The sequence below is a fragment of the Balaenoptera borealis genome (genome assembly GCF_965194805.1).
Source record: "Balaenoptera borealis genome assembly, chromosome: 12".
Classification (NCBI taxonomy): Eukaryota; Metazoa; Chordata; class Mammalia; order Artiodactyla; family Balaenopteridae; genus Balaenoptera; species Balaenoptera borealis.
This window is the reverse complement of record NC_138869.1, coordinates 65,264,308-65,291,150: the sequence shown is the minus strand read 5'-3', so window position 1 is coordinate 65,291,150 and position 26,843 is coordinate 65,264,308. Positions and strand designations below refer to the sequence as shown.

The 26,843-nt window shown below is 38.4% G+C and overlaps 1 protein-coding gene and 1 long non-coding RNA gene across 17 annotated transcripts in view; both read right to left on the bottom strand.

The window, feature by feature from the left end:
* The window catches only part of DST (dystonin), a 502,757-nt gene that overhangs the window by 346,639 nt on the left and 129,275 nt on the right, over window positions 1-26,843 (bottom strand). The gene's annotated exons all lie outside the window — the stretch shown is intronic.
* Window positions 1,060-26,843, bottom strand: part of LOC309608004 — a 36,482-nt gene continuing 10,698 nt past the window's right edge. The window contains exons 2-3 of the long non-coding RNA XR_014232609.1: window positions 26,660-26,712; window positions 1,060-24,949 (exon numbers count right to left, since the gene is read on the bottom strand). This is a non-coding gene — a long non-coding RNA (uncharacterized lncRNA). The remainder of the gene's footprint in view (window positions 24,950-26,659; window positions 26,713-26,843) is intronic.

Here is a 26,843-nt window from a genome sequence, read left to right as displayed (position 1 = left end):
GAGGCAAGAATATACAGTGGAGAAAAGACAGCCTCTTCAATAAGTGGTGCTGGGAAAACTGGACAGCTACATGTAAAAGAATGAAATTAGAACACTCCCTAACACCATACACAAAAATAAACTCAAAATGGATTAAAGATCTAAATGTAAGGCCAGACGCTATAAAACTCTTCAGAGGAAAACATAGGCAGACCACTCTATGACATAAATCACAGCAAGATCCTTTTTGACCCACCTCCTAGAGAAATGGAAATAAAAACAAAACTAAACAAATGGGACCTAATGAAACTTAAAAGCTTTTGCACAGCAAAGGAAACCATAAACAAGTCGAAAAGACAACCCTCAGAATGGGAGAAAATATTTGCAAATGAAGCAACTGACAAAGGATTAATCTCCAAAATTTATAAGCAGCTCATGCAGCTCAATATCAAAAAACAAACAACCCAATCCAAAAATGGGCAGAAGACCTAAATAGACATTTCTCCAAAGAAGATTTACAGATTGCCAACAAACACATGAAAGAATGCTCAACATCACTAATCATTAGAGAAATGTAAATCAAAACTACAATGAGGTATCACCTCACACCAGTCAGAATGGCCATCATTAAAAAAAAATCTACAAACAATAAATGCTGGAGAGGGTGTGGAGAAAAGAGAACCCTCTTGCTCTGTTGGTGGGAATGTAAATTGACACAGCCACTATGGAGAACAGGATGGAGGTTCCTTAAAAAACTAAAAATAGAACTACCATACGACCCAGCAATCCCACTACTGGGCATATACACTGAGAAAACCATAATTCAAAGAGTCATGTACCACAATGTTCACTGCAGCTCTATTTACAATAGCCAGGACATGGAAGCAACCTAAGTGTCCACCGACAGATGAATGGATAAAGAAAATGTGGCACATATATACAATGGAACATTACTCAGCCATAAAAAGAAACGAAATTGAGTTACTTGTAGTGACGTGGATGGACATAGAGACTGTGATACAGAGTGAAGTAAGTCAGACAGAGAAAAACAAATACCGTATGCTAACACATACATATGGCATCTAAACAAAAAAAGTGGTTCTGATGAACCTAGGGGCAGGCCAGGAATAAAGACGTAGACATAGAGAATGGACTTGAGGACACAGGGAGGGGGAAGGGTAAGCTGGGACGAAGTGAGAGAGTGGCATGGACATATATACACTACCAATGTAAAATAGATAGCTAGTGGGAAGCAGCCACATAGCACAGGGAGATCAGCTCAGTGCTTTGTGACCACCTAGAGGGGTGGGATAGGGAGGGTGGGAGGGAGACACAAGAGGGAGGAGATATGGGGATATGTGTATATGTATAGCTGATTCACTTTGTTATACAGCAGAAACTAACACACCATTGCAAAGCAATTATACTCCAATAAAGATGTTAAAAAAATAAAAATTAAATTTAAAAATACCCTAAATTACAAAAAAACATTCTATAAGCAGGGTAATTCTTCATCTATCATAACAGGAATTAACAGAAAATGTCTACAGTTAGTATAGTTGTTAAAATAGCTTTATAAACATCCTATTTAGAGACCTGGAAGGAACCACCAGAAAAACCAAGACATGATTCCAAATGGCTTTTAGGGAAAGAAAAAGGGAAGAAATGGAGCTGAAACTATTCATTTTCATTATAAATGCTCTGTACTGTTGGATTTTGTAATGATGTACATATAGCATAAAGAAAGTGTATTAAAAATATTCAGAAAGAAGGCTTGTTTTGGTAACTTTATTTACTTACATTAAGTTTAGAGTTACCTCTGTTGACACAATTCTAGCTCATTTTCCTAACTGATATGTAGCACTCACTGCCCAATTACACGACCCTCTATTTATTCATTATAATGTTGACAGGCACTTAGGTTATTTCCAAAGTTTCCCTATTAAAAGCAACAGTACAGTAAACATGTCTTGTATCTACTTGCACACATGTGATATTTTCATCTCTTCAGTTGCCTTCACACTTTTTGCCTTGTGTTTCCCCACCCCCAGTTTTTTAACTCCTTATACTTTTTTTAAAAAACGAAACTCCAGACTTTATTTGGATTTCAGTACTTTTCCCATTAATGTCCTCTTTTTGTTCCAGGAACCCATCCAGAGTACAATGCTGCACTTAACGATGCATTTACACACCTTCCCAGTCTCAAGGGCTGTTTTTCACTTACACTCAGGAGAAACTTGTTTAAGCAATGCCAACTGTTAAACCAAAACAAATCATTTTAACCTCTCTGAGTCCTTTGCTGTAAAATGAGCAAATAACATTATTTGAGAATGTCTAATAAGATAATGATATGAAGAGCCCTATAAACTGTTTTCCCTACCCGAAGTACGTATTTGCTTAATATATATTATTCACAAGCTAGACAAGGATCAGAAATATCTTCTTTTGGGACTTCCCTGGTGGTGCAGTGGTTAAGAATCCACCTGCCTATTCAGGGCACACAGGTTCGAGCCCTGCTCCGGAAGATCCCACATGCCACGGAGCACCTGAGCCCATGCACCACAACTACTGAGCCTGCATGCCACAACTACTGAAGCCCGCGCGCCTACAGCCTGTGCTCCGCAATGAGAAGCCACCACAGTGAGAAGCCCACGCACCACAATGAAGAGTAGCCCCTGCTCGCTGCAACTAGAGAAAGCCCGCACGCAGCAACAAAGACCGAAAGAAGCCAAAAATAAATAAATAAATTTATATAAAAAAAAGAAATATCTTATAAAATGTTCAGAAAAGAACTAAAACCCTCCTTTTTCCCTAGATCATGCACATTTTTATAATAACATGGAGATATCAAAGACTCTTGACATGTTCATAAAGGACTTGTATATAATGAAATTTTTGAGAAACTCTAGGGAAAAAAGTTATCATCAGTCTAGAGAAACAACAATGTAAAACTTACCAAACGCTCTAATCTTGCTAATACATGTCACATAATAAATCTTAAGGGAGAAACTAAAGCTGATTTCTAATTTCTTAATATCCATTCCCATTTCTCCTTTTTTTTTTCCCATTTCTACTTCTTGATTGTTTTTTCATCAATCTACTTATCTTTCATATTTAAGGAATAGTTGGAAAATGGGTTTGAAAACTGAGCATTATAAGTAGAATGAATTATGACATGAATTAAATGACAATGAGAACATATTTAAATTTTAGAATTCTATAAATAATTAGAATTACATTTTCTGATTCCATGGACAATGAGAAAATTTTTTCTTAACTTTATGGGTTCAATTACACTTATCTTAAAACTCTTGGGGAAAAGATTTAATTCAATCTTTAATTTTTATTTTTTTACATTTTACTGAAGTATAGTTGATTTGCAGTGTTGTGTTAATTAAACCAATCTTTCAAATTTGGTAACAAGAATTAACTTCTTAGCAAAGGTCACTTTAACAAAGTGTTAACATGTAAAATTTTAATAAATATTTTTGTTTGGGCTTTAATACCACTAGTTTTTTGACAAACTCAGTATATCCTAGTAACATTTAACCACTGAAAATCATACCAAATATTGATTCTTTACTACTAGCTAGACTCTAAGGACCTCAAGACAAAGACACCTTTTAGGACAAACATGAGCTCATGGGAACATACTAATTTATCTCATAGAGTACATGGCCCTACGTTTAGCAGCAAGACCTTTCCCTTGCTCTACACACATAACACCCATTGATATCCATGGGCAAGGGCAGGCAAGGGGCACCATGCAGCCTCTTGTAAAGGGAAAAACTTATGTCTACTTTTCAATGGTGTTTGCCACCTGGCTCCCAGCCAATCCAATATCAACATCACCATTCATGAAGTGCTGGAAAATTCCTTGTCTTCTGTGAATTCCAGACTTTTGAAAAGGTCAAAATTCAATTTGAAAAGAAGCAAATCATTATACTTAAGAAGGCCCAGAACATAGAAATATCACACAGTATAAGTACAATACTGACAAATGATCCAAAATACTCTATTGTAGCAGACGTGAAAATCTATGCAATAATAGTGGCCATTTGGGGTGTTTGCTATGTATTATATCATCCCATTTCCTTCTCACAAAAATCCTGTAAGTGGTTATGGACCATATTTTTCAGGTGAGGAAAGTAAATTTAGAGAGGTAAACTGGCAGAGCTAAGATTATAAAACTCTGGTACTCTTCTAACACTATAGCCTATCTACCATTAACTCTAGAACATGGGTAATGACATTAACTGTTTGAAACTAGCCTATTCCTTTGGAAATACTTTTTAAAATGTATGCTACAATTTTAGTTGATACCTTCCTTTATTTTCCAGAGGAACTGTTTTTTACTTTCCCCTCCTTAATCTCTATAATAGTGACACTATTGCTTAAATACACCTTCAGTCTCTTAAGTGTTCAGGAGACTGAAAAAGATAATAGGAAAGAATTTATAGGATCAAATAATCTGAGTACAAGCATCTTCTATTTGTTCAAGAGACTGCAAAATATAATAGGGAAGAATTTACAGGATCGTCTTAAATTAAATACTCTGAGTATAAGCATCTTCTATGGAAGTTCACCCATGCTATTTTCTTTTGATAAAATTCTCGAACATCGACCAAACGTTTCCCTGACTGCCAGAGACAGGACCCTTTTCAATGAGAAAGCTAGGAGGAAATGCTGTTCCATCCCCTGATACGAATCTTACAAGCAGGCCAAATTGGCCAGCAAGTTGACACCCATCCTAACAGAGCAAGAGATCAAAGACTGACTAACAGTGTGGAGACCCAGACCTTTAGAGTATTCCAAGACATCACCCTCCTCTGTTAAAGATTCAAGACAATTCCCCAGGATGCAATACACAGGGATTTGTGTGGTTCATGGGGAGTCTGGCAGCACAGGTACAATTTCTTTGTAACCCACTTTCCTAAAGTGGGAATCAGGGCGCTGGAAAGGGAGACAGTTTTCCCATCACATAAACACAAAGAACAGAGGTCAAAGGCCAAGACCCCATCTCACTGACTCTCTGAACACGTGACCAAAGTCAGTCTTCCAAATTATTACAATTTAGTCGTCTTCTTTACCGCAGGAATTTCAACGTATCATTTAAACTACAGGTTTCATTCGTGAAACCAGCTATCAAGATACAGGCTACACTCATGTATATACACTGAAAACTTAAGTACCAAAACAGGCCAGGGGCTCTAACTACAACTAGCTTTGACCTTAAGGATTGAACGGATGGTAATCAGACAGATCATCTGTAATCCGGAGGATTTAATCTGCAGGATTTAGACAATTTCTGATCTTGAACAAGTTATGGCAATGACTTTGAAATCCAGTTCTGAGAAAAGGTGTCATTAAAGAAGATTTTTTTAATGTAAAAAGAAAAAAAAAATTAACACAGCTTTAAGGTAGTTACGACCCTAGTAACACAGAGACCAATGTTTTGGAACTACTGAAGTTTCACTGATATACTAGTTTAAAGAGAAGAAGAAACATGAAATATTATACTGCTTATTCTAAAAACTTCTCCATTTCCTGGGGCTTTTAAATAAATATATCTCAGTCTCTTTCGACAATTAAAGTTTGCAAAGGTAAGACATAGATTTACCTGAAATTCTATTGCCATAGTTCATTTCTCCAGGACCATATCACAAAAGAGGCGGGACCCTAATGACCACACGGAAGTAGGTCCATTACATACATGTTCACAGGGGAGATGGACGTACCTGTATTAAACCAAACTCTGATCCTCCACAGATCTTCTTAGAGCAAGTCTTTTAATCTGGTGATAATAATAATCAGTAATGCCTTACAAGTAAGAACACTTTTTCCCCATGACCAATTCATAAAAGTAGAATCAGCAAATTTTGCTACTGTATTTCTGCATATGAAAATTGAATTTTGGTTTCTACCTTAATGATCTATATTCCCCTTTTTACTTTTTCTTTGTGGAATATTTTTCCCAGCAGTATTTTACATTGTTCACTTTCTTTCAAGCACCATGGTCCTGAATGAACCTTTTGTCATCATGTCTGGGTGGTTGTAAGACTAAGTAAGCCATATCTATCATTTCAAGCTGAAATTGCTTACCCGATTTTGAATTCACTGTGCAAAAACGTAGAAATATCAACCCCTGTCAATTCGAATTACTTTTCATCAAATTTCCTTCTGGAGTACAAAATGTGGAGGGTTTTGATTAATAAAGATCATTTCCATATTTTTTCATTTTATATTTTAATTTTAATTCTTTAAGTAAATGTATACGTACTCATAAGTGAGCACTTATTCATTAAAATCACTCAGATTATTTTTGAAGTCTTTAAAACAAGTTCCAAATAATTGAGAGAGTTCTTAAGCTAACTTGATCCACGATTCATAAATCATGTGTATCATGCAGTTTCTAAGGAAACTGAATCATCTGGGACAGGAGAAACAAACGAGGAGCCAAGAGTTGTGATTCCCTTTGTGGCTGTGAGCAAATCGAATACTTTTCCTCGTGACTCGGTGAGTTTATGTAGAAACAAGGTGAAACACAGGATCTTTGGAAAATCAGGTTCAATATTTGAATGTTAAATTTCCATGTTATTTTAAAAAATAAAACTGAACTTGACATGACCTAGTATTTGAAAAATAATAGCACCATGGAGTTAAAAGACTATCTCTGAGCTACTACAGGAGCTCATAGGTAAAAACAAGGACATTCACATTTTAAATGGAAAAAACCCTCAGCGTTTCCTATGTAAGCAGAATGGTTAAACAATGAAACAATTAGTGAAACCATCAATTTGGCTAAATGATTTTTACTGAACAAAGCAAATATAGGATGTCCCTCTTCAAAGAACTGGAATAAAATAGGCTGCCAACATTTACTGAGAATCTGCCGTGGTCCAGCACTGTTCTGAGAGTTTCACTCAATGTAATCCTCAAAATAGATGCGTACGAGTTCCCATTTATCCCCATTTAGAAATAAGGAAGCAAGCACAGATGAGACACATGCCTCGCCCAGAATTACATGGTTAGGGAGCGGCATATTTTGTTCTAAAATCAATACTGAAAAGTCAGACAGAGAAAGACAAGTATATGATATCATTTATATGTGGAATCAGAAAATACGATACAAATGAACTTATTTACAAAACGGAAACAGACTCAGAGACATAGAGAACAGACTTATGGTTACCAAAGGGGAAGGGGGGGAGGGATAAATTAGGAGGTTGGGATTAACATATACACAATACTATATATAAAATAGATAAAGAACAAGGACCTACTGTATGGCACAGGAAACTATATTCAATATCTTATAATAACCTATGATGAAAAAGAATCTGAAAAGGAATACACACACATACACACACACACACATATATACATAAGTGTGTGTATAACTGAATCACTTTGCTGTATGCCTAAAACTAACCCGACATTGTAAATCAACTATAGTTCAGTTAAATAAATAAATAAATAAAATCAATACTGAATAAACATAATAATAACTGACGATTCAAAAAAGAGTAGAATATCTAGTGCTGAATGCAGAACACTCTTCCTGAGTATGTGCACACAGGCAGACATGACCCTTGCCCTGGCATCGTCCCTGGGAGGGACAGTGCCACCAGCAAACCCCCAGGGGATGGGGTAAGAGGGCAGGGTCTAACTCCCAAACAGTGGGCTTCCTGGATCCGGACAACTGGAACATGAAAACTACAAGCTGATTGAGACAACATCAAATTATTTTCCACGACAGCATTCACGTCTTTAAAACATTTTAGAAGAAAAATACATAAAAATCTCATCCTGCTTTTCCCCACTTTCCCATAAATGAGGCAAAATTTACAAATACATATCCGGCATAAACATTTAAAATATGCTATCCTAAACAACGTAAATTATTATGCAATCTACAAAACATTCAAATGGAGGCTCAGGTGATGGGGAGTAAGGCAGCCCCCAGACTCCACAAGCGAAACTCATCCAACAAACACATGATAGGAGGGTTCATTGCACACTGTGGACAGAAGAACACTTAGGACAAAATCTTCCAAGCAAAAGCAGAGACCAAGACTGGAAAATCGGGAAAACACTGGACTGAACGCGAAGGAAAACTGAAGTCTAATCAATGGTATGAACACAGTACAAAGAAAGAGATGCCACAGGACCCACTGGAGAAGGTCAGAAAGCCCACAGAGAGCCCGAAGAGCAGGCAGGTGCAGTGGTCACCAGCCATGCAACCAGGAAGGGGGCCTGAGCAGCTGCCCCAAACCGGCTGGGGGTTGAGCAAGGACAGCCTGGGTATTAAGGACAGCAGGGACTGCGATGGTGACAACTAACTTTTACTGCGCACTGGACTCTGCCCTTTACGTACATTACTTCATCTAGCCCTTCCACGAAACCACGAGGCACTATCCCTATTTCACAGATGAGGAAACCAAGGCTCACAGGAGCTCAGTCACTTGCCCAAGGTCATCACATGGTCACTGCAGAGCCATGATCTGAACACTTCACAGTCTATGCTCTGCTACCCGTTAAAATACTATACCTGTAAAGACTGCTGAGAGAAATTAAAGGAGATCTAAATGAATACTGCGTTCATGGATCAGGAGGCTCACACTGGTAACATTCAATTTTCCCCAAGTGACCTAGAGACTCAATACAATCACAATCAAAATCACAGCAAACTTCTTTATGGAAATGAACACGCTGATCAAAAAATGTATATGGAAATACAAAGGAATAGAAAAGCCAAAACAATTTTGTAAAAGAACAAAATCGTACGACTTGTGCTACCTAATTTCAACACTTAAACCTAGAATCATCGAAATGGTGTGGGAATGGCATAAAATTAGGCACACGGATCACTGGAAAAGAACAGACCAGAAAGACCCAACCATCCGTGGTCAATACATCCTCAACAAAGGTGCCAGCGTCACCCAGTGGAGGAAAGATAGTCGTTTCAACAAATGGTGCTGGAACAACTAGCATATGTACCCAGCACCATATACAAAAATTAATTCAAAATGAAAAGAATGTGTATATATGTATGACTGAATCACTTTGCTGTACAGCAGAAATTAACACAAGATTGTAAATCAACTATACTTCAATAAAATAAATTTTTTAAAAATTAATTCAAAATGGACCATAGTCCTAAATTGAAGAGACAAAATTATAAAACTTTTAGAAGAAAATATGGGTGAGAATCTTTATGATCTTGGGTTAGGCAAAGACTTCTTAAATATGACATCAAACGATGAACCACAAAAGAAAACACTGATTAACTGGACGTCATCAAAATAAAAAATTTTGCTCTTCAAAATGATCTATGTAATTCCCACTTCCATATACAGCACGGCTCCTCTATAGCTTTTCTGATGGGGAGAATCCAGCACGAAAGTCCAATCCACCTGACAGCTGCATTATTTTCACTGTGTATTAATAAACTGACATTCTGGTTTATACATCCGTGTCCTGAGAGTTCATTCACCCAGAAAAAGTCATTCTCCCTGGGCGGGGAGCATTAATAAGACTCAGTTTCTACTCCCACAAAACTAAACCTAGACCCTGGGCTATGATGCCTTCATCCGAGTAACAGCCCAATGACTCCTAGGCCACCCACCCAAACCTAGTAAAGTTTCTCTCCCTCTATCTATTTTTTAAGTATAAGAAACAGTACTTTTGAAAATCTGTACTTTGTTTAAGAAATCAACTGAACTTTCCCACACTGATTTTTTTTTTTTTTTCCAAAGATACAAAAAGTTTGCTTAGGTCTGCTGGAAGAATTAACACTTGCTACTAAATGCTCCAGCAAGTCTGGGAACAAAAAGGACAAAGACAGCAATGAAGAGTGGCCCCCGCTCGCTGCAACTAGAAAAAGCCCACTCATGGCGACGAAGACCCAATGCAGCCAAAAATAAATAAAATAAAATAAATAAATAAATTTATAAAAAAAAAGGACAAAGAGAAATGGTTTGAGATGAAAACAAAAAAAACCATAATCACAAATTAACAAAATCCAAGACAGTGGAGGAAAAAACCCTTAAAATACGCTTTCCATAATTATAAAGAAATAAAGGATAATATTTTGTGATATTTCCTAAATTAAATAATGAAATTATATGCAATTGAGTCTAACCAACATTTTTTAATAAAGAAAACTACAGATGTGGCTACTTAGCCTGAAATATCATTCTATTTACTAACTGCTATTCAAATTATATATTAAAATGATTTCCCATAACCAGTAAGAAACAGTCTACCTTAGTCAGCTTTAATTGAGAGATTAAAAACAATGAACCACTGATATTTCTATAATTAGCAGATGAAGCACAATCTAATAATAGACACTGGACGACATTTTCTACCACCTGCTAGTAGTCTGTGGTTATTAGTCAGTGATGAAGATCTCAATAATTTCTGAATAATGGTTGGTTGGCAAATGTGTTACATGAGGCCCAACACGGCGGCAGATGCCAGACTGTGTGATGTGGGTCCCTTGGTGCTGCATGGCCCTCTCCAACACCCACCGCCCTACAAGGCCATCTGGGGGCCAAAGCAACAGCTGGGACGCAGAATGGTGTGATGACCACCTCTATCCACTGTTGGTCACTCCTCCCAAATCCCTCTCTTGGGAGACACGAATCCCTCTTTTGCCCCCATGTTTTGCTCTCCTGTTTTCTGCCCTCCCTCCAGGCTCCAGGACACCACCCCACCCCAAATTCCTTCCATCTCTCCCTTTCAAGGCAGTCTCCCCAGTCACAAGCATGCACGGAATGGGGTGGCCCCAGGGCACAGCCCTGCACTGCCTCTCCTGAGCGAAGCTAACTTCTAGAGGGTTCTAGCATCTTCTCCAGAGTCAGGGTGCTGTCTGAAAAGGGGTATACAAACCTTTCAGGACTACATTAAACAACCCTGTTTCCCAGCCTAGCCATCTGGGTGGTAGCATAAATTAAATTTTTAAACATTGCCACCTTATAATTAATGTACTATGCAGTAAAACATTAGAAACCCAACTAACTACAGCCTCCAGTATACCATCCCTCACAGCTCCACTTGAAAGGAAAAAATGCAAATGATTTAAATACAAATTGATTGTTGGTGGACGTCAGCAAACATTTAGTTTAACCTCCCACCTTCCACATGGACAGCTGGTAAAATCACAGTGAATGTTCCACGGATAACTCGTCCTCTGCCAACATAAAGCGTCAGTGATGTTTACCACCTTGAATTAAGGAACACCAGGAAAGAGATCATATTTTAAATAGTTTTTCAATCACAAGAGTCTAACTTTTAAAAATCTTTTTTCTGCTTCACTTTCACATAAATTCCATGAACCACTTAAATTTTGCAAACTTTTAGGAATTTTAAACATGTTTATAGATAAATATTACTTCACTTTCTTACATGTTTGCCTCCCAGGAGCACTTAATATGTTAGGTTACAGAAAATAAAAGAATGACAACCTGTACTTTCAGTAAACAGCTAAAAGAGCATATTTTAGATATTATTGATATATTAATATCAATATTTCTGTACAATATGAGATCAGCCCCACCAGACATCATGGCATTTCATTAGTAATACACTGAGATTATAATGTTAGTTATTCATTATATACTCCATCCTAAACATCCTAATTCTAAGGAGTTTCTTGTTCAATGATGGGTAAAAGTTTGTGTATTCTATGTTAAAAAAATCCTGTTGTCCTAACTTTTAAGAACCGAATCATCTGTAAATCCCCTTCTGAACTATGTGATCACTGCAATGTTAAAGCAGGAAGGAACATTAGAGGTAACCTAATACGATCTACTCACCAGACACACTAACTACGACCACCAAAAAAAAAAAGTTAAATGATGTGTCCAAGGTCTCACAGCAGGGAAAGAGAAGCAACTGGATAATTCCAGGTATCCTGACTCCAAGTGGGTTTTTGGTTGTTTTTTTTTAACTGAAGTATAGTTGATTTACAACGTTGTATTAACTTCTGCTGTACAGCAAAGTGATTCAGTTATACATATTCTTTTTTTTATATTCTTTGCCATTATGGTTTATCATAGGATACTGAATATAGTTCCCTGTGCTATATGTTAGGACCTTGTTGCTTATCCATTTTCTATATAATAATTTGCATCTAGTAATCCCAAACTCCACTCTTTCCCCCAGCCACCCCCTCCTTGGCAACCACAAGTCTGTTCTCCATGTCCCTGTTTCTGTTTCGTAGATAAGTTCATTAGATTCCATGTATAAGTGGTATCATATGGTATTTGTCTTTCTCTTTCTGACTTACTGCACTTAGTATGATAATCTCTAGTTGCATCCATGTTGCTGCAAATGGCATTATTTCGGGGTTTTTTTGTTGGTTGGTTTGTTTTTTGGCTGCACCACAAGCCATGCAGGATCTTAATTCCCTGACCAGGGATAGAACCCATGCCCCCTGCAGTGGAAGCGCAGAGTCTTAACCACTGCACCACCAGAGAAGTCCCCTTTATGGGTTTTTTTTTTCATTCTTTTTTATAGCTGAGTAATATTCCATTGTATATATATATACCACATCTTCTTTATTCATTCCTCTGTCGATGGACATTTAGGTTGTTTCCAAGTTTTGGCTATGGTGAATAGTGCTGCTATGAACATAGGGTGCATGTATCTTTTTGAATTATAGTTTTGTCTGAATATATGCTCATGAGTGAGATTGCTGGATTGTACGGTAGCTCTATTTTTAGTTTTTTGAGAAACCTCCATACTGTTTTCCATAGAGGGTGCACCAATTTATATTCCCACTAACAGTGTAAGAGGGTTCCCTTTTCTTCACACCCTCTCCAGCATTTGTTGTTTGTAGACTTTTTAATGATGGCCATTCTGACTGGTGTTAAGGTGATACCTCACTGTAGTTATGATCTGCATTTCTCTAATAATTAGCAATGTTGATGCCTATTGGCCATTTGTGTTTCTTCTTTGGTGAAATGTCTATTTAGGTCTTCTGCCCGTTTTTCAATTGGGTTGTTTGTTTTTTTGTTGTTGAGTTGTATGAGCTGTTTGTATATTTTGGAAAATATACAAACAGCAACCAACAAGGGCTGACTCCACGTGGTTTATTCCTCCTGCTACATGGTGTGTCTAATTAAACAGAGTAAGGGGCAGCCCTCGTCCGGCTGGACAACCTCCAATTTACAAGGGACCCTCCCCAGCAGGAAGCCCTGCCTCCCCTGCAGCTGCCAGGGGGAAGGTGGGGTGGGGGACACATTCCCAGCCCCAAGGAGGCAAGAAGCACTGGGCCCCGGGGGGGGGCATCTCAGGTGGTAGACATGGGGAGGGGTCAGAGAGAAGCCAGCCCTTCTCCACCTGCTCCAGAAGGACCAGGCCGGCTGGCTGGGCTGCAAGGCAGGGCCATGCATCCAGGTGTCTGACTAAGAATGGAACTAAGGGTCTGCTTCTCCCATAGAAACACAGGAGGCTGTAGCGCCATCAACAGGCTGCCCTGGTTTCCTAAACAGCAATAAGGAACCGTGCAGAGGTCCAGAAAGTGAATTTAACAAGAAACTTGGAAACAAACCCATCTGTTAATTAGATACTGAATGTTCTTTAAAGAAAAAAGGCGGGGTAAGTCTACAAGCTGGTAATGAAACTGTCAACTTCATTCTCCCCTTTACCAGGTAAACTCAGTGACCTGTCAGAGGGCGCCTTCATTGTCAGAATCTGATACATCAAGTTCAAGGTTGTGTTGCAAACAGGCAAAAGCACTTACTTCTCTTATAGATAATGTGATTAGGAAGACAAGCTCCTTGGTAAGAAAACAACAAATACAGCACTTCTTAATGATTATGGTAATGGATACAAGTCTAACAAAAGTCCTCAGCAGATATACAATGTGGGAGGCATATCTTTTAAACAGTTACTTAATTTTATTTATTTTTTTAACTGAAATATAGTTGATTCACAATGTTGTGTTAACTTCTGCTGTACAGCAACGTGACTCAGATATATATATAGATAGATATAGATATAGATATAGATATAGATATTCTTTTTTATATTCTTTTCCATTATGGTTTATCACAGGACATTAAATATAGTTCCCCGTGCTATACAGTAGGACCTTGTTATTTATCCATTCTATATATAATAGCTTGCATCTACTAATCCCAAACTCCCAATCCATCCATCCCAACCCCCCTTCCCCTTGGCAACCACAAATCTGTTCTCTACATCTGTGAGTCAGTTACTTAATTTTAAATTAAGCTTTTCTTTTTAATTGCTTATTTGAAACTAAAATTACACTTTTACAAATAAATTCCTCATATAATACTGTAAATCAACTATACTTCAATTAAATATAAAATAATAAAAAATAAGTAAAAGAAACTCAAATGTTTTTACCTGCTTTGAAAAAGATCATAACTAATTCTAATTAAGATGAGAATTTACTAAGTCTAAAATTTTTTTCAGAAAAAAAGTCTAAAAACAGAAGAAAATGTAACCCAAAAATATAAACTATATTCCACAAAAGGAGAAAAAGTCCTGATATAAGGCTGATAAGGGGCAAAATTTTTCAAAGGGCAAATCTAAACCAAAATCTATTTGCCAAAAAAATAACTCCTAATCTTCTAAACCATTTATGCTAAATAAAGTTGACTATTGTTTTAAATGTGGGACATCATCAAAGACCTCAAATTCTTCTGTGAAACACTGAATAGAAACAGTTACAACATGGTCTGAGTATCTTCAAACCTCAGAATAACATACATTTAAACATCTCTTGATGCAACTATACTCGCTTCATTTGAGCTGTTCACTTATGAAGCAAATATTTTTAAATCCTATTTGAATATATTTAATTCTTATGCTACTTAAATATGTATTTGCCTAAACAAACTACAAACACTAAAAATATTCCAGCTCTTTTATCCCCCAACAGCCAATCTTCTCAAATAACATAAATGAAATCACTATCTTTCATTACTCGTTTTTTAAAATTGTTGAGTCTCAACATGCTTTCTGTATCACTAACTCAAGCTGGTTCCCAAAGAGAAGATAATTAAGAACATGAATATAATTGTGATGATATCAACATACAAACTAAATTACTTGTTATGATTTATTATTACATTTATTATGTAAATATAAGTGGATATAGGGAAAATGTGCTTCTACATGACTTCATTGTTGAAGTATAAAATTCATGTCTGTGAAAAATGAGCAAAGAAAATGAGCTATTTCACTTTAAATTTTATTTTTACTGTTACACAGGGTATTTCTATGCGAAATATGACGCTGTGTCTCACTAAATAAACAAGAAGCAAAAAGCACTCTTTGATCAAAATCCTTCCACAAATGGACAGATTGAGAGAATGACAGAATGCTTCTATTTGGGGCTGTCACTGCATTAAAAATGAGTAGAGAACATCCTGGTGACAGAAGCGGCACCTGCCACTGACAGTCCTTCCAAGCAGGATCTGACCTATTCAGTCCATGACGGACCAGAGAAACACTTTACTGCCGCTTCCCCTTCAGCCCCGCTCACAACAGCACTTGTCAACAACACTCACGGCTGTGTTCTGTAAGAAAGAAACCCTAACTGACCACACAACACAACTACCCAAAGCAAACCCTGAACAACGGGAAACCAATCTGATATCAGCCAGAATCTAGGAGGACTCCAAGACTGATTCTAGAGGTATATTTTGGTCAAGGTATCTCATGCTTTTTTTTTTTTTTTTAACATCTTTATTGGAGTATAATTGCTTTACGATGGTGTGTTAGTTTCTGCTTTATAACAAAGTGAATCAGTTATACATATACATATGTTCCCATATCTCTTCCCTCTTGTGTCTCCCTCCCTCCCACCCTCCCTATCCCACCCCTCTAGGTGGTCACAAAGCACTGAGCTGATCTCCCTGTGCTATGCAGCTGCTTCCCACTAGCTATCTATTTTACGTTTGGTAGTGTAAGCTGTGACAAAGTGAGAGAGTCTCATGCTATCTTAAGAAGCTGAGTTGCTCAATCAAAATATTACTGAACAAAAATAGGGGCAACATATACGTTGCAGGGTTTCATCTATTTGTTTACTGGTACCCCCACCATGTTCCAAAAATGATTTGAAGTTACTTACAAAATTACAGCAAGACATTATAAAACAGAAGTGGGACTGCGGTACAGACAGCAGTGTAGGGGGGAGATACGAGGGCAGGAATCACCACTCTGCCACTCGCTACATCCCCGTGTGACCTTGGGGGATGCTGGGCCGGTCCCTCACCCTCTCTGCATGCCCATTTCCTCATGTGAAAAATGGGAAGGATGAAACTTACCTGGTGGGGCCGTTGTGCAAAATAACATGTGTAAAGCATCTAGAACAGTGCCTGGCAAGTCGTATCTTTTACAGAAATGTCAGCCTAGGGAGGAAAGGTGGGGAGGGAACAAGACTAGGAACAGAAAACAATCCATATATAGGATCAGCGCACCCAGCCCTCTATAATGTGCTATGTAGTAAGTCGTATTTTTATTTTATCCATACTTACCATCGAAACAAGGTATAAAAATTCAAATTTAAAACTGTGGGCATTTGTACCCATCCTATTGCTACAGGACAAGACAGCTTTAGTATATGACGTCTTGACTGGCCAAATCAATGAAGCACCGTCTACAGCTGACATGCGTTTGCCACATCTTTCCAAGAAGGAGTGTGACCGATTCAGGCAATTCTGACAGCACAGTGGGAGTGTTCCACTTTTAGAACTGGGTGACAGGTCTGTGCACATGCCCTTTAAAGACGATCCCCACAAAGAGGAATGGCAGATCCCCTGAAGCCCCACACCAGGCACCTCCACCTCTCCTAACTGGAGGGCTTGAGGCCGCTGCTGAGGACAAGGGGAGTGCAAATGAGGTTGAACTGGAACAGCGAACCCTGAAAGTAAACTATAAAATACGGTAAACATCCGATTTCCCACTCTTTAGGGAACTCTACTCAATACTCTGTAATAACCTATATGGGAAAAGAATCTGAAAAAGAATGGATATAATGGATATATGTATACGTATACCTGAAGCACTCTGCTGTACACCTGAAACTAGCACAACATTGTAAATCAACTTTACCCCAATGTAAAATAAAAATTAAATCCAAAAACTAATAAAAAATAAATTAAAAAAATATTTTAGTCAATGACTCAAATAATAGTATCAATTATATTAAAATAAAAAGCACTGCAAAGTCATTATATAAAATGTATTTTAACCTATTAACAAATATTTGCTAGCATCTAAACAGATACAGACATTCAGGACACAATGATTCCTCCATGTGATTTAGGTGCTGGGTAGTAAAATCACCGAAGGTTAAGGCCTCCTGCCCCAACCCTGAACAAAATGAGGACTGAGTAGTTTACTTCATTTTTCTTTCTTCCTCTGCTTTCCATGAGAATTTATGGTTCCAATAATAAAATGTCTGTACAGGGCATCCCTGAGTTTTGATCACAGGGGTAACTTTAGGGGAGAGAAATTAACACCCTGAAAGGTCTCATCCATGTCACAGGTCCACTCCTTTCTCCGTAAAACTGCCTGCTGACTTCGCTCCAGTTTTTTATCACCTTTTAATGAATTCAGTTCTCTAACAGAATCACAGGGAATGAGGTGTTAATGAACGGACGGAAATTTATGAACCCTGGGAAACAGCTTACCTGGTATTTTTTAGCATCCCATAAAGCCAAATGAATGCGGAAAGAAGCTCACTACTCCTGCAGGAGGACAGTGAGGCCCGCGTCTCTATAGCCCCTTAGACACACCCTGCTTCACGAGGAGAGGAGGCTGCCTCGCCTCCACGTTACACAGGGCGAGCACAGTGAGCTGGCAGAGTCCCCAAGAGCTGGGTCACGTGTGACAGCCCTCATCTGTGTCCCACAAGCATCATGACAGGCCTGCACATCGACGTGTGGCAACAGCCTCTAGTAACAACCACGCTGGTTGCTCGCTGGCCTCCTGGCAGTTTATCAACGAGTCTCACCTATAAAATAAAGGGCCAAAGGAGTCCCCCACCCGTGTGAGGGCTCGCACAGGTCGGTGAGCAGGAAACACTCGACAAGCCTCGAAGTTCCCCATCTGTTAGTCTATGTCTCCCTTAATTTCAAATGTCGTATTTCCAGAAATATATTCTAAGTAGAAGAAGAAACGGTTTATTTTCCTTTTCAGATGAAGATGAAAGATGTTCTTAATATATACATATTTGGATATTTGAAAAGCAATTTGTGAGAATAAGACTTCTGATGCGATACTGTAGGACAGATGTTTCATTTTTTTTTCAATAGCCTTAGTATTTTATCACTAAACTCCAAATACCAATATTTCCAAACTCCATATTTCCTTTGAATATTTTCCCCCATTTTAACTCAAAACAGCACAATGCAAATTAGCCAAATTTGTCAAACATTATTAAATTTTTTAAAATTTATTTATTTATTTATTTATTTGTGGCTGCATTGGGTTTTTGTTGCTGCGTGTGGGCTTTCTCTAGTTGCGGCGAGCGGGGGCTTCTCTTGTTGCGGAGCACGGGCTCTGGGCGAGCGGGCTTCAGTAGTTGTGGTGCGTGGGCTCAGCAGTTGTAGCTCGCAGGCTCTAGAGCGCAGGCTCAGTAGTTGTGGTGCACGGGCTTAGTTGCTCCGCGGCATGTGGGATCTTCCGGGACCAGGGCTCGAACCCATGTCCCCTGCATTGGCAGGCAGATTCTTAACCACTGCGTCACTAGGGAAGCCCCTGTCATACTTTTATTTATTAAATCATATTTATGTGTTAAAAGAAATCATGATGATTTTTCTAAAGGTTAGTGGACACCACCTCTCGTCTCCATTATGATCAACTAATATAGAAGAAGTTGTGCTATCTGGTATTTTATCAGAAAGTTCTAAAAATTTCTGTGGCAGGCAGAAAACTAAGATATCCACACCCTAATCTGCAGAACCTGTAAATACATTACCATCCATGGAAAAGAGAATTTGCAAATGTCATTAAGCTAAAGGTCATGAGACAGGGAGACCAGCCTCCAATTACCTGGGAGGACCCAGCGTCATCCCAGAGGTCCTCACAGAGGGAGGGAAGATGTGACAAAGACACTGAGGTGGAAGTGGTTTGGCCATGAGCCAAGGAATGAGGGCAGCTTCTAGAAGCCAGAAAAGGCAAGGAAACAGATTCTCCCCTCCAACACTCAGAAGAGACAGCTCTGCTGACACCTAGATTTTAACAAGACCCACTTTGGACTGCTGACCGCCAAGGCTGCTTGATAATAAATGTGTGTTATATAAGCCGCTAAGTTGATGGTAATTTGTTACAGCAGCAGTAGGAAACTAACACCAGTTACTTCTGGAGCAAATTGCCCTTTTTGTTTTTTAACAGAACCAGTGCTATCTATCATGAAAGGAAGGGCAGGAGGGAGGAAAAGTAAGGGTAGGAAGGAAAGGTTCCTGCCTCCTGAGGACTCAGCAAAGGAAACAGGTACCGGAGTAAAGCACAGTGTTTTTACCTGTGATGGGCTGGTCTATGGCAGGAGGAGGGACTAGGACAGACCAAAGGAGAACAGCCATTAACCTCTGCAGGATTTAACACCCCTTTTACTCTATCTGTGTTCCATCCTTCATCACCTCCCAAATGAATTACACTTAATAAGTAATAATTTTTCTTTTCAATTAGACATATTGCATACTCAATCAGATACGTTCATCAACAAAGAACTCAGAATAAATGAATATAACTTCAGCTAAAAACAAAAGAACTTGATAATCTGACCAACCTTATTTGGGAGGTTTCTGGAATACAGAGAAGGGTCCAGACCCCAAGAGTTTCAAGTGCTCTGATATGTAAGCCCCAACAGAGAGAATATGATTACCTTTCAGTAAATTGTATACTTTCTAAAGGAACCCACTCCATGCCATCTCCCCTGGGTGCTGAAAAAGACAGCTTTCACTTTAATCGTAATGCATGTACACACTTGGGCTGGATCTGACCCCGGGTCACCATCATTCAATCAACGTTGTCCCTTTTCCTTCTTCTTCCCCTTACTGCCTTTTCCATCTTCAGAAGGAAATACTACTGGAAGTCCCTGATTGCCCACACCAAGAGATGACAAGTCTATTAACATCACCAAAACGCTTCTTTCAAACCAACTCAAAAAGCTCTAATTCCTAATCTCCAAAATTCAGCTGTCAGCACCAAAAACATTATTCTGATATGTTTCACCATATCTCGAGGTAATTCACAACATCCTTCAGAAGTCCCTGTGAGCTCAGAGGTGGCCAAAATTACATCTTCCAGAGAGAAGGAAGAGATGGAAAGCTGAGAAAAGACACACTGTGAAACATCAGTCTCTGAACGGTCCAGGGTGTATTGTGCATTCCTCAAAAAGGTTTGTAGATAAGCAGCTCGATGCATTAAAACTTCACTACCTGTAACCTAAAGGCTCTAGAAATTTCATAGCAATTTCTCATAATTCCACTAGGTCTCAAATTTAGGAATATCAATTTTACATACTGAAATTACATAAAACAGCATATATTGATTCTTAATTATAATTAAGAAAAAAACTGATTAGGCCTCCTCATCCTTGTTTGAACTTAGGGTTTTTTAATAATAAAATGTCTCTAACAATACAGTAAGAAACACTTTCCTGAAAATTTTCCTTTCTTTAATTAAGGCAACATTAGAAAACAGCCTTATATAAGGAAAAGGTCAAGAAATCTTTATATATGCTTCATTAAGACATGTAAAAAATTAACAGGAATGAAATGGTCTTTATGGAGCCCTGATCTGGGTCAGGCACTCTGCAAGGCTGGGACTGACATCACAGTGAGGAGAATGGACACTGTCCCTGCTTTCACTGCCCACAGGCCATGGCCAGTTCTCGTGAATTGACTATTGAAATCACTGGGCTGTTTTTCTACTGGAGAGAGTGCTGCTTTTCTTGCTGATTTACATAAACACTTCATATATTAAAGACAGTAACACTTTATCATAAATGAAAATTCAAATCAAATCTAAACAATTATTGAAACAAGTCATAAAATAACTCTGAAGAATGAGTAGTTTTACTTAAAATTTATCATAGCTACGACGGCCTCATGTTCAAGAATATCTTTAACCTCAAGAGGCAGTACTGCAAGACGGTTAAGAGGACAGGCTCTAGGAACAGGTGGCCTGGTTCTGAACCCCAGCTCAGCTACTCCCAAACTGTGACCTGGGCAATTACTACGCTTCTGTGTGCCTCAACTTTATCAACTGTATAATGGAAATTATCTAAGCACCTACTTCATAGGGTTAATCAGAAGATGACATAATTCATGCACAACACTTAGACTATGCCTGGCAGATAGTATGGGCTCAATAAATGTTACCTATTTTCAGCAGTAGGCTAGCTTGAGTGAACTGCTGAATTTCCAGAATTTTGTTAGCCAATTGTTAACCACAGCCATCATTAAAAAATTAAATTACCTAAAGCTACAATTAAACAAGTTACATTAAAAACCAAGATAATAAATATTCACAACTTGTTACTTACTAATGATGTCACTACATTTTACTATTTACATCTATGGCACCTGCATGGTGGAAGCACCAGGTCATGGTGAGATACTATACCTCTCTTTCCAACTCTGCATTCAGTGATGTCAAGCTGGTACCCTGAAATCAATCATGGTGAAAATACTTACACCATGGAAAAGCACAAATGCTATAAATCAAGACTTTATCCTGGAAGAATCGGTTGTCAAGAATTTACCAGCACACTACTGCCTGTTATTACAGATTTATTATAATAAATCATCTTTAATTTCTTTCCTTTTCACAGGAAAAAAAGAAAGGGTGGCACATCAAAATGTTAGTTATCTCTAGTCTCCTTGTCCCTACATGGTAATGTGTATACAAACTTGACTGCCAAGTTCAGGTTCCTTTTCAAAACTGTGTCCCCAAAGAACCACGTACCCTTGTGTATAACTATGCCAGCCTTGCATTTTCTGCACTGCCAAAGCCAGACGGAGTCAGTATTCTTTAAAAATAACAGGACTAATTTGCCATGGTTCAATATGAAGGCCACCTTAAGGATGTAAAAGTCAAGTGCCAAACTGTCATCAGATACAATCAATACAACTCTGAAAATTGTTTTGACCTTCTGACATTACTTCGCAAGTCAAGTCAATATCAAACGGGCCCACAGTCACTCCGGCTGAAACACAAATATAAACTTTCAAAATAATGGTCAAGCACTCAACTGTCTCCCAACTGCTCAGTGCCTGTCTCTGTTAGGACCTAATGCAATACAGAATAATGTGTTCAGAAGGACCAACTAAATATTCCAATTCAAGCCAAAAGTACGGCAGAATTTACACAGCACATAACAAAGCCTGCAAGAAAACAGGCTGCTGGGCCCTAAGACTCACACTACGTGGTTGGGCCCAGGAAGAAGAGAGCAGCACATGCATCTGTGTGCTTCAAAGTACAAAGACAGCATGATTAAGTGGGAAATGCTACAAATTAGAATTCCTGGGCTCCAGTTCTAACTCTAGTTCTAACTAGTTCAAAGAGCTTAATATCTCTGAGCCCAATTCTTCTCATAAAATGCAAACGCTAAATGATGCAATCTCAGCTCTATGATTCTGCTCTATTTTTCAGAGTAAATGTGCTGTCGCTAAAAAAAGAATCCTTCCCTCCTCCCCACCCGACTATGGTAACATCCTTTTATTAAACTGACTCAAGTTTAAATATCACATAAATAGAAACATTAATGTTAATGTGAAAATACTGAAATCTATGTGTCATGTCTTCATTCTCCGGCTGTACAATGATGTTCTCATCTCAGGGTCATACTAACACGAAGGCAACACATGAACTGGGACCATGCTTTTTCCTTCCCGAACTTTCACCAGCCGAGTCCAGAGCACCCACCAAACAGAAAGAACGTAATAAACATGTAGATGAACTGTATATGCAGGACTTTGAGGGTTTTAAGTCTACATTTCTATAATCCATCTAGTTGTAACAAAAGAAAATTTATGCACAAGTTATATGCACACGAGCCTTCTTTAAAGAGGAAAGGAGGGCTTCCTGGTGGCGCAGTGGTTAAGAATCCACCTGCCAATGCAGGGGACATGGGTTTGAGCCCTGGTCCAGGAAGATTCCACATGCTACGGAGCAACTAAGCCCATGCGCCACAACTGCTGAGCCCGTGTGCCACAACTACTGAAGCCCTTGCACCTAGAGCCCGTACTCTGCAACAAGAGAAGCCACCACAATGAGAAGCCATGCACTGCAATGAAGAGTAGCCCCCACTTGCCACAACTAGAGAAAGCCTGCACGCAGCAATGAAGACCCAATGCAGTCAAAAACAAATAAATAAAATAAATAAATTTTTAAAAAATAAAAACAGAGAAAAGGAGGACCTTCCACCTCTGGGCATGATGGAGGAATACGAACTGGATTCATTCTCCCACTTGACACAACTATATTTGTCTCTAAAAAGAGAGACAAAATTTATGGAACCACAGTTTTTGGACATTACACAATAGACAGAACAGCCAACAGTGATTTCTGAGAAAAGGGAAACAAACAAGGTGAGCCTTTATCACACCCCCAAGCAAACTGCGTGGAGTGAGTTTCCAGGCTACAGTGCAGGCGTTGGGGGGACTGGGGTCAGGGAGGGAGAAGGTGGTCTCCCTCAGAGGAGGAGACAGCTCACCTGAGGAGGTCAAGACCATCAGAAATTTCAGTGCAGAGAACAGGAAAGAGCTGCACAAAGGCCAAGTCTGGAGATACACAAGGGGTTGCATTTACCTGAGGTGTGTACACATGTGTAAGGAAACTACCAGAGCCAGGTGAAGAACCACCAGAAAAGAGCAGGCAGAATGCAAAAGGGTGTTGCCTCAGTCGTGGGGAAAACGAGCCCTAGGCTAAAGCTGATCTGGTCCTGCCTAACAAAGCTTAAAAAGCAAACCTTAAAAGGGTCAGTCTATTCTGAATACTTAACTGTATCACAAATAAAACTCAAAAACACTTAAAAGAAGATTAAAAAAATTCAGCACCCAACTAAGTAAAATTAACAATGTCTGGCATCTACACAAAAAATTACCAGACATGCAATGAAGCTGGAAAATGTGACCATAATGTGGAAAAACAGTAATCAAAGGAACAGACCCAGAAAATCACACAAAAAGTAGAAGCAGTAGACCGGGATATTAAAACAGCTATTATTAATATACTCCACGTGTCCAAAAAGATAGAGAAAAGCATAAGCATATTAAGGAGAGACACAGAAGACACAAAATAAGTGAAAAAAACCCAAACTGACCTTCTAGAGATGAAAAATATACTGGAGAGCATTAATAGCAAATTAGAAACTGAAAAGAAAGTATTAATGAACCTTAAGACAGAGTAATTCTATTTAGCTTTATTAAGAAACTGAATTCAGAAAATCTTAAAGCCCAAACCCTCAAAAGAAATTCATTCATTCAGTTAAAAAACGAAATAATTATTAAGCATTTACAATATGCCAAGTACCATGATAAGCACTAGAAATATTTAAAAGACTTAAAAAATACTTGCTATAGTTTCCCAACTTGTCAAAACTATTCAATATTCCCTTATGTGATGATCCTATAAACAAATATGCAATTCATTTTCCTCAGTCTCCCTGCTGTATATCCATATCATCTCTTAGTATTAGGTATTCCCTTCTAACCCTGGGGTTATGTTATATTCCAATCCACAGAAAAAGAAAATGTTGTACTATAACAGGGCTCTCCTGTAATTTCTGTATTCCTACTTGTCAGAGAAATAAAACCTTATGAAAGAAGCTAAGAAATACAGGGCATGCTGGCCTCACCAGGTAAAGGGTGTAAGAAAGTCACTCATTGGATACTTTATTCAAACTGCATGTACAGCATTGTAATTGTTCCATAATTCATCTTGCTGGTTTTCCCCAACAGACTGAGATCTCCTAAAACAAAAAGCAACACCATTTTTTTTCATCTTTGTGTATGTCATGGGCACTCAATACATTTTCAGATAATTTGTTAAATAAATGAGTAAAAAATGAAGCCATATAAGAAAACAAACAGAACTGTGGCTAAGGACAGCACTCCTTAGAGACCATGGTTCCATCTGCCTGACTATTTGAGTCAGCAACTTCTCTCCCCACTGGACCTTGCCTGCAAGTGTCTGATCAAATCAGATGCTAAGAATGATAGCTGAGGTCATAATGAACCACCTCAGCCATAAGGACCACACAAACCATAAGTCTGTAAATTGTTCATGAAAGTGCCAGATGGTCTATTAAGCCAATGTCACTTAATACCCACAATGTTGCTTATAAATTATACCTGTCTGATTCACATGGAGGAAGCTATTCTCAAAAACCAGCACTGTTTCATCACATAGACGCAAATATTTAATAATTTTCTTCTTTTAAACGTTCTACTTTATTTGTGGCGGTATTTATATTTATTACAGAAGTAATAGCTACTTTTTTAAAATGTCAAATACCGAGATTGAAAAAAAGAAATCTTACCCCCTGGAGTTAACCACTATTAACAGTTCGGTTTCTAACCTTCATCTCTCTCCCTATGTTTCAGTATAAAATTTTTTCTTTTTCCTTTTTTTTTATAAAAATGCCATACACATTAGTCCTTTGCCTTTTAATTTTTCTTAATAATACATCGGGGGACTTCCCTGGTGGTCCAGTGGTTAAGACTCCATGCTCCCAGTGAAGGGGGCCCAGGTTCAATCCCTGGTTAGGGAACTAGATCCCACATGCCGCGACTAAGATCCTGCATGCTGCAACTAAAGGGCTCGCACGCCGCAACGAAGATCGCGTGTGCTGCAACTAAGACCCAGCACAGCCAAATAAATAAATAAATAAAAATTTTTTTAATAATAATAATACATCGGTCAAATGTTATGGGTCAATAATTAGACATCTAACTCATATTTTTTACTAGTTCCTTAACACTTCAAGGTACAGAAGTATCTAAATTTATTCAACTATCCCCTAGTCATTCAGGTTGTTTCTAGTACTTTGCTATCATAAACAATGCCACAATAAATATCTTGAATTCTACCTGTAGGGAAGATGCTGAAATTTGGGGTCACGGTAGGTGTGACTTCAGCAGCAACCTCCTTTCCCCAAAGATGGTAATGAAGCACATGTCAGAAGCAATGCATGGAGTACTGTTGCCCCACCTCCTTGCCAGTCCTGGATGTTATACTAAATGCTTTTGGAAGATGATGATAAGAATACAAGTGGTTACTAACTTTAAAAAAATACTGTTTCTAACTTTTTTCTAAAATCCTTTAAATTTCTCCCTAGACCTGCCCCCGGTCAAAAATTTGCCAGTGAAAATTTTACTATAGAAATTTACTTGTAAATTCCAAACAACCAACTCAGAACACATTTTCTCTTAAAAATGCTGTTTAAATAAAGATTAGATAACCCCGGTAGTACAAAGCTCTATTTTTAATTTTAAAAATGGTAAAACAACATTATTGCTGTACAACATACATTGACATTTTGGAGTCATATCTAGAATAATTAAAATATATAACACTGGATCTATAAAAAATAAAGTTTAATAAATACATACAATGTTTTTAGGCATGTTCCTATTGGAAACACACTTTCCAAATCACATCCTCCCAACCACATACTTGCCTGCTGCTGTCACAGGGGGGCTGAGGAGCCTGGACCAGCCAGTAGAAGCACACCTGAGCATAGAGGGTATGGGGGAGGTAAATGTTAAGTACACAGAACCAAAGATGGGCAATGGAGTCAGGCCACGGTTCACCTAAAACCTACACCTCCAACTTCCCAGAGACACCAAGAGGTAAGCTCCCTC